Here is a 12,319-nt window from a genome sequence, read left to right on the forward strand (position 1 = left end):
CAAGCAAGGATGTGGAACAGCTTCAGTTCTGGGAGAAGAACTGGCTGATGGGGACAAATCCTGATGCTCAGAGAGAGGTTTTCAACAGAACCATCAAAAAGGGCTCATTTCAGAGGGTTACCCCAAAACAGAGGCTGTGGGTGCTGCCTTGGGGGTATGCCACCACCTCACCCCCCTCTCCTGCAAACTCTGGGGTCTCGGTCTGCTCTGGGAATGGCAACAACACCAAAAGTCTTGTGGGCCAGTCCACCACAGCAGCCTGGCACTGGGGCCCTGTGAGCAGAGCCTCATCAATCCTGGCAGAGGGTAAGTTACATTCTGCTGGGCTTTCTCCCAAGTCATACTCATTCCTCACGCTGAAATCCCACCCTGTCTTGGCAGCAAAGCTGCAGAACCAAGCAGGCACAGCTCCGTGGGCTGTGCAGGGGGAAGGCTGCATGACAGAAGAAATGAGGCAGTGCTGGGCTCCCAGGGAATCTCAGCATTTCTGTGCTGGCAAAGTCAGGTATGCTTGAGTTGGAGGTTACCTAAGGATGAGCTGGGCCCTTTGAGGAGCATGAGCCTTCATCCTGGACATCAGGAAGGATGTCTTCATGGAAAGGGCTGTCAGGCACTGGAAGGGGCTGCCCAGGGAGGTTTGCAGTCCCCATACCTGGAGGTGTCCAAGGAAGGACTGGATGTGGTGCTTGGTGCTCTGGCCTGGGTGAGGACAGGGTGGGGGTAACAATGCCAAGGTTGGACTCAATAATCTTGAAGGTCTTTTCCAACCCCAATGGTTCCATAGTAGAGCAGCCAGGTGACATCACCTGCCCTCCAGCCACTGCTGTGCTCCTCTGAAATGGTCATCAGACCCTCCCTGCACCAGCTGCAGTGTGCAAGGACACCAAGAAACTGCCTGTGCAGTTTAGTCTTCACCCAAGGAGGCAGAAATCAGCTGCACTGGCTCAGTCCCACTGGATCTAACACTGAAAAGCAGAATTGCCACAGTCCCACATGTAGAAAGCGTCTGTGAGGGCTGAGGATGCTCCTTTGGCTCCAGCCCCTGGAGTCAGGTGATGGCGCAGAAATCTCAGCTTTGGTTTTCCAGTGATGTTTCCCTATGTGGATGAATGCTGGGAAGCGCAGTATGGAAGATTTCACAAGCAGAAGACAAACACAAAGATCAGGATTTCCTTTGTCAGTGATATTCTCAATTACTGATTTATTTCAGAGGGCTTGCAATGGCTAAGGGCTGCTGGCCATGGAAGTTACAGTACAGAAAGGAAGATGTCAGTCAGAGAAAAGGACTTTGTAATGCAGGAAGTGGCCTGTTTGAGATGCTGATTTAGCTCGTGCCTCAGAGTAATACAGGGAACTTCCTGCTCCCCTCTTCTATTTAGAAAACTGCTATTTGAAACAGATAAATACATAATGGAGAAACTTTTCATTTCCTTTGTGGTCAGAGGCAAATATTTGCATTCACAGAGATAAGAATTTGATGTTCTGGAGAAATGCAGACTCCTGCTGTCCAGAAAGGAGACATTAATGCAAATTCCTGTCAGCCTCCATGTTTAACAAAAGTATCACTGCTTTCATCTTGTCTCAGAGAGCCCTCCCATCAAACCTCAGCACAGAGAGATTTGATGACCTTCTGCCCTGGTGGGAGGGATGGAGGGGTGGATGGATGGATGGATGGATGGATGGATGGATGGATGGATGATGGATGGATGATGGATGGATGGATGGATGATGGATGGATGATGGATGATGGATGGATGGATGATGGATGGATGGATGGATGGATGGATGGATGGATGATGGATGGATGGATGGATGGATGGATGATGGATGGATGGATGGATGGATGGATGATGGATGGATGATGGATGGATGGATGGATGGATGGATGGATGGATGGATGATGGATGGATGATGGATGGATGATGGATGGTGGATGATGGATGGATGGATGGATGATGGATGGATGATGGATGGATGGATGGATGATGGATGGATGGATGATGGATGGATGATGGATGGATGGATGATGGATGATGGATGATGGATGGATGGATGGATGGATGGATGGATGGATGGATGATGGATGGATGATGGATGGATGGATGGATGGATGATGGATGGATGATGGATGATGGATGGATGGATGGATGATGGATGGATGATGGATGATGGATGGATGATGGATGGATGGATGGATGGATGGATGGATGGATGATGGATGGATGATGGATGGATGGATGGATGGATGGATGATGGATGGATGGATGGATGGATGGATGATGGATGGATGGATGATGGATGATGGATGATGGATGATGGATGGATGGATGGATGGATGGACTGGAGGTGTCAGCACTGCCCTGCCCACCCCAGCCCTCAGCCCTACTGCTCGTGCTGACAGGTTCCCAAATCCAGGCAGGGCTAATCCCAGTTCCAATCCCAACATTTCTCTGGGTGCTTTATGAAGGGAAACTCACAATTGAACCACTCCAGAACTCAGGAGTTGGGCTTTGATGATCCTTGTGGGTCCCATGTGCAGATGTTGCCTCTTGAAATACTGGGTGAGGATGGAAAACCCAGGGTTGGATCTGATGCGAGGGACAGACAGACTCCACTGCCCAAGGCAGGCCAGACATGAGGCTGCCTCTCCAGCTCCAGCATCAGCTCCCTGGAGCAACGTACTGCTCCCTTTTCCTCTGCCAAGAAAATAGCACCTATTTAGGAAGGCCTTTAAAGTTACCTGGCAGCAAACTCAAACCAAGAAGAAAGCAAAATCCTCAGATCTTAAATATAAATGATCAAAAACCCTCCTAAAAAAAAGAATCTGAAAAATTAAATAAAAAAATCAGAAAGTACACAGCTGACTTTTAACCTCGTTGCTCTAAAGTCCATGAAGAAACCTCTGTTGCTATTGATTTCCATGGAAAATACTCTGATATGCTCCGAATGGGCAGTGGGATGAAACCTGAGGATCCAGGCGGGGATCGTGACCCCGTGGCCTCCCACATTCCACCCACGCCCTGCCAACGCCAGCAGAGTGGGAGCTGCTTTGAAATTCATTTTGGCCTCAAACAAGGCCAGACACAGAGTGCTCCTTCCCGTGGTTTCTTTGAATCCAAGTTTTTTTGGAGCTGGAGCTGGGGATGGGCAGAGGAGGAGCTGTGCCTGCTGCAGCCAGCAGAGCTCCCTGGGCTCTGGCTGCTGGGGCTGGGCGAGTGTAGATACTGCAAGTTCCCAAAAAACCCTCACTTATCTGGCTGGGGACGAAGTGCTGCCTTAAATACCGTGTGTTCAAACAGCAAACACTCCTCTGAGCCTCTGAAGGGCTCTGCACACAACAAAAAAAGGCCTCGTTTTTAATTTGGGGGTTTTTCCTCCCCTGCAATATAAACATCCTCTATCAATATTCTTTTAGGATTTTCTTTCCTCAATGCAGTCATGCATTTTCTTCTTTCTCTCTTCTGGCTGTGCTGTTGCCAAGGCTTGGAGCTTTGGCTGTGTTTTCATATAGAGTTTAGAGGAGGAAAAGAATTCTGTAATTGTTGTAAAACCAACAGGGTTAAAACCCCAATTTCTTTCCCAGCTCTACCACTGGATAAGAGGAGAATTCAGTCATTAGTGACTTGCAAAAGTTTATAGTGAGAATGGCCAAAGCTGAGAGGGGATTGAAGCCTGGATCTCCAGCAAAACCCACTTTCACTCCCTTCCTTTGAGGGGTTGAAGGAAGGGCTGGCACAGACCGAGGTGAGCAACTCCTTCCAGTACAGAGGCATCCATGGACAGGAACTGGGGAAATGAGCTGGGAGGCTTTGGCAGGAGTTCCTTTGGTTCCAGACACTGGGAATGACCTGTACTCCTGCACTGAGTGAGCTGGGAATAAGGACTTACCCTCCTTTACTTGACTGAATTAAAGATAATATCTGAAAATGTCAAAACTTGCATCAAAATGAATGGGACTTAGATGCCAAAATAACTTTGTGTATTTGGCCCTTTAGGTCTTTATCTTGATTCAATATTCTTGGGAAGTCAGTGTGGAGTGAAGGATGGGTTTTCATCTTGGATTCTGCTGACTAAAAGTCATGGGCTGTGGGTAAATCTCACCTGGTAATATCTTACCCGTCAGAGCCCTTTCAAAACCCTGGGTAGCACAAGCATCTATCAGGGCTGACACATTAATTCAAACAGTCTTATTTTCACATCATTTAAAGCATCTCTTCCCACTTTTGTTTTGCAATTGGAAATATTTTCGAGGCATAACACAACTGCCATCCTCACGCTGCTGCCTGCAACCACAGGGCCTGCAGGGACTGTTTGCATTCCAGTCAGAATTCACCACTTGAAGGGTGGTTAGATTTAATCCCATCCAAATATGCATTTTGCTTAGTAGAAAAAGAAAAATGACATTCTCTTGCTGACACAAATTGAACCCAGGTGATGCTGAGGATGGTGGGGTTTTCTCTGCACCTCATCCCATCTGCAGGGGACAAAAGACCAGACACAGGAGCTGGGAGCTCTGGGCACAACCTCAGCTGCCACAGTGCGATCAATGGATCCATCGAGCAGAGGTGGCAGCGTGTGCTCAGACACCAGATCATCCTCGTGGAGAGGGGACTAGGGACAGGCAGGCACTGCTTGGTACTGGGAGGAGATTTGCTCTGCAGGTGCAGGAGACCTACAAGAAAATCAGTGGCCAACCTGACAAGCCCCAAACATCCCGGGTGGTCCTGCTGGGTCCCAGCAAGTTTTGTGTAGGTGACAGGAGATTTTACTGTCCCTCCACTGGGAGCACAGAGGATGCCAGGGCTCAGGGCAGGGGGTGAGCAGAGAGGCTGCTGTTCATGAATCCCAGTTTGGGTTGGAAGGGACCTTAAAGTCCCTTTTCACGGGCAAGGTCATCCAGCTGTGGCTTCCAGGCAGAGACAATTTCCTGGCTGTCACTACAAGGCTGTGCCCATGGGGATGCCTCTCCCAGCAGCACTGCTCCCCCAAAATTGCAGGCCAGGGGCACCACAAACCTCAGCACTGGGCAAACAGTACCTCTGGCGTCACTCACTTTCTTCTCTGACAGGTTTAATTCAATTTTCCTCATTTTCAGTCACATTTGGAATGGCTAAAAACCAATTTGTCTTTGAGGATCTCCCTTTTCCAAGGTTCAGGTAGAGAGACACAAAATAGGTCCCAGATGGAAAATCAGGAATTGGCCATGTGAAAAGCTGCTTTGCTTTGCTTTGCTTTGTTGGTGCTCCAAGAGTCGTGGGCTGAAGTTTTCTCATTCTCTTCTTGTTGCAGTTTGGGAAATTCCTCCTCTGGAGCTGGTACATCATCCCCAAACAGAGGGAGAGAATGACACCAGCACAGGCTCCCCAGCCAGGGAGTCTGATCCAGCTGGTTTATGACAGGCAGAAAAGTCAAATTGCTGTAAATGAAATCTGGAAGTTAAAATATGGGGACATACCCAATGAAAAATGAAGCATTTATTTTCCTAACATTGATTTTTTCATCAGTTTAAAAAATGTTCATTTTGAACACTTTCTTTTTCCCATCAGTAAAAAGAAATAAAATCACAGTATATAATAAACATTTCCTTGCTAAAAAACTTGATTTTGATGCAGCTCCATAGTTCATTTGTTCAGCAGTAACTGCTCCGCTGGATATTTGGATGAACATTTAGGGATGAAATTTAAGGAAAAATAGTTTGCTGAGATTTTTCTTCTCCTGGGTCATATCCAGTCTGTATTTAGGGAAGGAGCAGCACCAATTTGCCTTAATGGAAAGTCAGCATTCTCCTTCCAACCAACCCAACTAGCTGGATGTGAGCACTGCTGCATCCACTCATCCCCTGGGATCAGACATGACCCAGAGCTGCCCTGCTCACACCAGCTACAAATGACCTCCTGGCCAAAGTGCCTCTGCTCTGCACTAATTATAAAATTAACTTAAACAAGCATAAACAAGAATAAAATGAAGTCTATGGAGCTGAACAGTTGGACAAAGAGGAGATGGAATTAAGTCCCAGGCAATGGACTTATGGGAAGATTGGGATTGTTCAGCCTGGAGAAGAGAAAGCTCAGGGGCACCAAATTGTGGCCTTCCAGGGCCTAAAGGAGCTGCAATAAAGATGGAGTGTGATTATTTACAAGGGATGGAGTGACAGGACAAAGGGGAATGACTTCAAACCGGAAAAATGGAGATTTGAGTGGGATTTTGGGAAGAAGTTTTTCCTTCTGAGGGTGGGGAGGCGTTGGCACAGCGTGCCCAGAGAAGCTGTGGCTGCCCCATCTCTGGAAGTATCCAGGGCCAGGTTGGATGGGATCTAGAGCAGCCTGGGACAGTGGAAGGTGCCCCAAACAATGGCAGGGGTTGGCACTGGAGGAGCTTTAAGGTCCCTTCCAACCCAAACCATTCAGGGATTCTCTGAAGATGAGTTACCCTGTGCCCACACTCATACAGTGTAGGGAAATTTCCTGGATGTGACTCAGTTTCTCCTTGGCCATGAACCAACCTGAGCTATTTCCTAAGGGCTGAAGGCAGTGGAACAACCAGAGCAGAGAAGTCCCTGCAGGCTGGGGAAGTGGCTCCTGTCCTGCCCCACTCCCATTCCTGCTTCTGGAAGGGCCCACATGTTGCTCATGTTGCTCCCAAGCACAGCCCTGCAAACAGACACTTGAATAAGGGTTCTTTGCTCTTGCAATGAAATTGAATACAAAGCTTTTGTTTTGGTCCTAAGAAGCAGAAAGGAGCTCTTGGATCCACTCCCTTTCTCATCCCTTTATGTGATCAATCATGGCAGCATTATTGGGCTCTCAAACGCTTCCAGTGAGAGGCAATATCAAAGTGGGGTTTCCTGGGTGAGCTTTAAAATGTCTTGTGGTTTCTCAGCCTATTTTCTTCTCTTTGTCTGGTGCATCTCCCTCCCTTCTCTTTTTTTCTTCACTCCAGGAAGGCTGAGATTTCTTTTTAGGTGAAGAAAAATGTTGTGCTTTTTTTTTTTCTCTCTCTTCTTCCTTCTGCTGCTACTTCCTCAGTGATTCCTCCTTCCCTTCCTAGGCCCCTGAAGCAGCTTGAAGGGTGAAATTCTGGAGAGTTTCAGGCATCATGGGGTCCTTCCTATGGGCTGTGGATGGCAGTGGGTTGAAGGAAGGGCTGGCACAGACTGAGGTGAACAACTCCTTCCAGCACAGGGGCATCCATGGACAGGAACTGGGCAAATCAGCTGGGAGGCTTTGGCACAAGTTCTGTGCTGGTGGCAGAAGGGCTGGAGCTCCCATGTGAGCCCACACAAACACATCTCTCCTGGTCCTGAATGTCTCCTGAGAGGAGACTCCTCATCCTCCCTGGACAGCCTTTCCAGTGTCTGACACCTGCATGGAAAGAACCTCTCCCTCAGTTCTTCCTGCTCCTCCAGCAGCTCTGCCACACCCTGTCACCCAGCACAGCAGGGCTGTGGCCTCCAGCAGCTCCTCCAAAGCAATTTAGCACCAATTTCTGACCCCAGTGTCACAAGCTGTAGGAGACGCTTTCTGGGGACGGTCAGAGACACGGCAAAGACCTCTATAATCGAGTTAAGTGTTAGAAGTTTATTTCAGGGCGTGGGGTAGAGAGGTAGAGAGAGAGAGCAAGAGACGGAAAAAAGAGCAAGCAAGAGAAAAAAAGAGAGAGTGAAAAAAGAGCCAGAAAAAAGAGAGAAAAGAGAGAGCGCAAAGAGCAAGAGCCAGAAAAAAGAGATCGAGTTCTTCTATACCACTACTTATATAACCTATACCTTTGAATATTCTATTCCTTAACTAACCAATCTTTCTAAGTATACTAATATAGTAACATTTGTGTACAACCTATAGAAATCGCTATTTTTGCATATTTTTAGTTATCTCAGGGTCCTTCAGACCTTTCCTTATAAGGCTGGGATGAGGGGTCTCAGCTTGGTTTTATTGCAGGAAAGAATGTGTTCTGGCATACCAGCCCGGTTGGTTTCTTTGAATTATTCAAACCGTGCTATCATTTGTATTTCTTCCTTAGCCTTTCTGGCTACAAAGTCATATTTATAATTTCTTTCTAATTCTACCTTCCCAACATCTCCCCCGTTTTGTCTATGAATAACTAAGATATTAGATACGGTTCTACTCATTAGTTTCTGCATGCATTGGAGTATACAAGGTATAGCTATTAAAACTACAATTATCACTATACAGATTAAAACAAAAAGATAAAAACAACATGCACTTGGGTAAACGACAGAACTCCATTTTTTTTTCTTGAGCTGCTTCTGGTAGATCACTTTCTTCTTGAAGATTCTGCGTAGATCAGGCTTGGGCGTCTGCTTCTTGGCTCTTTTTTGCAGGGTCACTGGCTGGTGTGGAGGTTTCAGCAGACTTCGATGTGCAGTAGGGTTTCAGTGAGCTTTTGATCTCGTGCCTCTGCTTGAGCCGCGATTACTGCAGCTTGTGATGTTTGTGCTAAAAGAGCTTTTTCCAGCTTCTCCCCTAAGGTTCTCCCCAATTCAGTTGCTTGAATTGCTGCGACATGTTGTGGACTTCCTATTTTGTTACAAGCGTCTATCATTTCTGGCACTGTTGGCTTTTCTTTTCCCAGGGCTTTGATCACCTTCTTACATTCGGCATTAGCATTATTTTCGATAATGTCCCGTATCATAATTGGACGGGCTATATCATCACCACACTGGCGTTCAGCAGCTTGAATTACATGATCCACAAATGTTGTAAATGGCTCAGAGGCTTCTTGGCTAATAAGGTTATAAGCTTTTTCATTTCGGTCATCTGGAGGTTCACCTGTGAGCTTTGACAGGGTGGGAGCATGCAAATCTGGATCATTACTACGTCTATAATTGTCCAATACATTTCTGAGTAGTCTCTTCCATTTCAATTCCCATAGCATAAATTGCGAATCTGTAAGGGTAATGCTAGCAATATTTTTGCAGTCATTGGGCGTGAGAGTATGCTCTTCTAGTGTACTTTTCAGTAGTTGTTTAAAATATGGAGAGCAAATGCCACTGTCCTTTATCGCTTTTCGCAGTTCTTTTATCTCCTGGGGTGGAATAGCTGTCCATGTTCTTGGACCGCCCGCCTGCTGACTAAATAACACCGGCATTGCTAGGGGGTTTATGTTTTCTTCTTTGCAAATTTGTCTTTTGACTTCCAGCCAGTTTGTAAGTTGGCTATCATCATAACATTCTTGGGAATTTATGTGTAGTGGAGCTTCGAATTTTACAATCTCACTTTGAAGTGGTAAAGTCAGGGGATTAGCTGTTGCATGCATAGAATAGTTCACTGTCTCTCCTGTATTTATTAATGCAGATACTGTGTTAGAAATTCCCCTTTCCTTTTGTACCTTTTGTGTAGCCAGGTGTAGCGGCGGCCTTGTAGTTGTAGTGTCGGCTGACAGTAGCTGCGATAGGGGACGGTCAGGGGGCAGAACGGGGTGCTGCACTTGCGGATAAGCCTCTGGGAGCTGCGGCACGGCCGGGGGCAGGGAAGCAGGTTTCAGTTGTTCGCAGTTATAATGCGCGGGGGCATCTGACAGCGAGGCGGCAGTTCTTGGTGATATTACAGCCGGGTCTGGTAGAGGATCGGGGGAATACACAGGACCAGACGCTGGCGGGAGTAGCGCGGTGTTTTGTGACCGTGTGGAAACCTGTGGCTGACACTGCGTTTGTGTAAGTTCCGGTCCAGGGTCGGTGGTGGCCGCCCTCGTGGCAGACAGAACCGGGACCTGCTGCGGCTCGGGACCGCGTGGCCAGAGAGAAACAGCAGAAGGAGCTGAGGGGGCCGGGGTGGACCGGGCAGCGGAGGCTGGAACGTCTGCGGGTCGCGGCAAAACAGGAGGCGGAGAAAAATGAAACAACGAGATGTTCGAGGCAGCAGTGGTCTGTGTCGGCTCAGGGGCCGGGGTGTGACCCGCTGCTGCCGGCGGGGCTGACTCCGCGGTGACAAGAGGTAGTGGAAGAGTTAAGGAAGAGGCTGCAGTGTGGTTTTGTAGCGCAGATAGAATATAAGCGGTAGCCGCGATGACGGCCGCAGGGTGCAGCGGGGGAGGAGCGGGAGATTCTCCGGTGGGGAGGAGGGGTGGTGGAGTTGAGGCGACAGCACCGACGGGGGGAGGAGCCACGATGACATCGCTGGGCGGAGGCGCAGGGGCGGAGTCAAGGGGCGGGGTCGCACCGGTGACGGGAGCAGGAGGGGCGGGGTGCACCGCGAGGGCAGAGCCGGGGGTGGGCAGCGCGGGGGTTGTGACAGCGGAGACGGGGTTTCTGGAGGGAGCGGGGAGCTCGCCGCTTGCCACACTGGGGGCGGGAACAGTATCGGGAGGGGGAGGGGGAGCAGGGGCGGGGGCCGCAGGGTCCGCCGAGGGGGATGGGGTCACCGGAACAGATTGCGAAATCACGGGGGCTGGGGGGGGTGGGGAAGGGACGCGCGAGACTGCGGAGGCTGGAGTCACTGAGTTTCGGGGGGCCGGAACGGGCCTGGCCACGTTTCGGGTCTCCGTGGCCAGGGACAAACACGTAGTAGGGACCGGATCCGACGCGACAGCCACTGATGGTTGTTGCTTATTATGAAAGAGTTCTACGAGGGCTCTGCACGCTGGGACCAGCTGCGCGGCTGTCATATCGCGGTGTGAGATATTATTAAAGAGTTTAATACCGACCGTGTCCCAAAAATCTCTAGTAAATACAGCTGAACGGTCAGCGTTGGGGAAGTTAAGTAGAGTCCATTCTAAAAGATCTTTTAGCTCTTGTTTCGGTAAATTATTGGACTCAGAGCGTAATAAATGTTTTAGTCGCTTATAGAGGTCTCTGTCGTGAATAGAGTAAGATTGTCCCATGATTAAAACTTGTGCGCACTAACCTCAGTACCGGAGAAAACAGCGTATCCAATCCCAGCTTCTCGTGGGGGCTGGCCAGGCTCCCCTGCTGCGGCTCCAGACGCTGCTTTTCGGGTTCCTTCACCAAGCTCCGCTTCTAGCTGTTGCTTTGCAACACTGCAGCGAGCTCAGAACCCCTTTCCAGCACAGCACCAAGCGGTGCCAGGCACCTCGCTGTGCTCCACTCCCGGGCTGAGTCTCCCAGAGCTCCAAAAGACACCGATCCTCAGCGTCTCTGGACTCAGGAACTCCCCTTGCAACTTTAAAGAGCTTCGGCCCAACTCGCTGCTAAGCAGCGTGGTCCTTGCTCACGGTACTGGGAAAGCAGGCACGACAGATAAGTGTTAGTTACCGTCCATGAGGGTCTCTTACAGCTGAAGAAAACTATCTGCTCCTGGCTGGCTCGCCAATCTGTAGGAGACGCTTTCTGGGGATGGTCAGAGACACGGCAAAGACCTCTATAATCGAGTTAAGTGTTAGAAGTTTATTTCAGGGCGTGGGGTAGAGAGGTAGAGAGAGAGAGCAAGAGACGGAAAAAAGAGCAAGCAAGAGAAAAAAAAAAGAGAGTGAAAAAAGAGCCAGAAAAAAGAGAGAAAAGAGAGAGCGCAAAGAGCAAGAGCCAGAAAAAAGAGACCGAGTTCTTCTATACCACTACTTATATAACCTATACCTTTGAATATTCTATTCCTTAACTAACCAATCTTTCTAAGTATACTAATATAGTAACATTTGTGTACAACCTATAGAAATCGCTATTTTTGCATATTTTTAGTTATCTCAGGGTCCTTCAGACCTTTCCTTATAAGGCTGGGATGAGGGGTCTCAGCTTGGTTTTATTGCAGGAAAGAATGTGTTCTGGCATACCAGCCCGGTTGGTTTCTTTGAATTATTCAAACCGTGCTATCATTTGTATTTCTTCCTTAGCCTTTCTGGCTACAAAGTCATATTTATAATTTCTTTCTAATTCTACCTTCCCAACACAAGCATCTCACCCTCAGTAACCCCAGCAGCAAATATAGGTTCAGGGCACAGTCTCCAGTCAGGATGATTTATTCTGGCAGTGATTAAATGATCTTAACAAATTTTCAGACAGCCATTGTAGATCCAAGCGTGTTTGTGATGAGGACCAGGAAGAAAAAGCAATTTGTTTAGTTTGTTTTTATCAGGATGGGCCCAGATGCCCCAGAGTTGTTAAGAGAAGTCACAAAAAGCCACTGCTGCTTGATTACAACAGGCACCATGAATGGACTTCCTCCAGCACAGCAAAAGACTTTCAAAGGGCATAAATCAAAAACTGCAGCAGCATGAAATTCAACCAAAGCAAGTCAAATGAAGTGTCCAAAGCCCTGGGCACGAGGGGTTTTCTTTAATAGCTTTGGTGACCTTTAGGGGTGGGCAACCTCTCATGAAATGAGAATTTCTCTGTTTGCACGGCTTCTCTGTA

At 48.4% G+C, this 12,319-nt stretch overlaps 1 long non-coding RNA gene across 1 annotated transcript; it reads right to left on the reverse strand.

Annotated features, from left to right (window-relative positions):
• Positions 1-9,121: 9,121 nt before the first annotated feature.
• On the reverse strand, positions 9,122-11,139 carry LOC147649270 (uncharacterized). The gene is made up of 2 exons (XR_015279373.1): positions 10,860-11,139; positions 9,122-9,815 (listed from the first exon to the last, which is right to left on the reverse strand). It is a non-coding gene; the product is annotated as an uncharacterized LOC147649270 (long non-coding RNA).
• Positions 11,140-12,319: the final 1,180 nt, after the last annotated feature.

The sequence above is a fragment of the Cyanistes caeruleus genome, chromosome 26, assembly GCF_971803275.1.
Source record: "Cyanistes caeruleus chromosome 26, bCyaCae1.hap1.1, whole genome shotgun sequence".
Classification (NCBI taxonomy): domain Eukaryota; kingdom Metazoa; phylum Chordata; class Aves; order Passeriformes; family Paridae; genus Cyanistes; species Cyanistes caeruleus.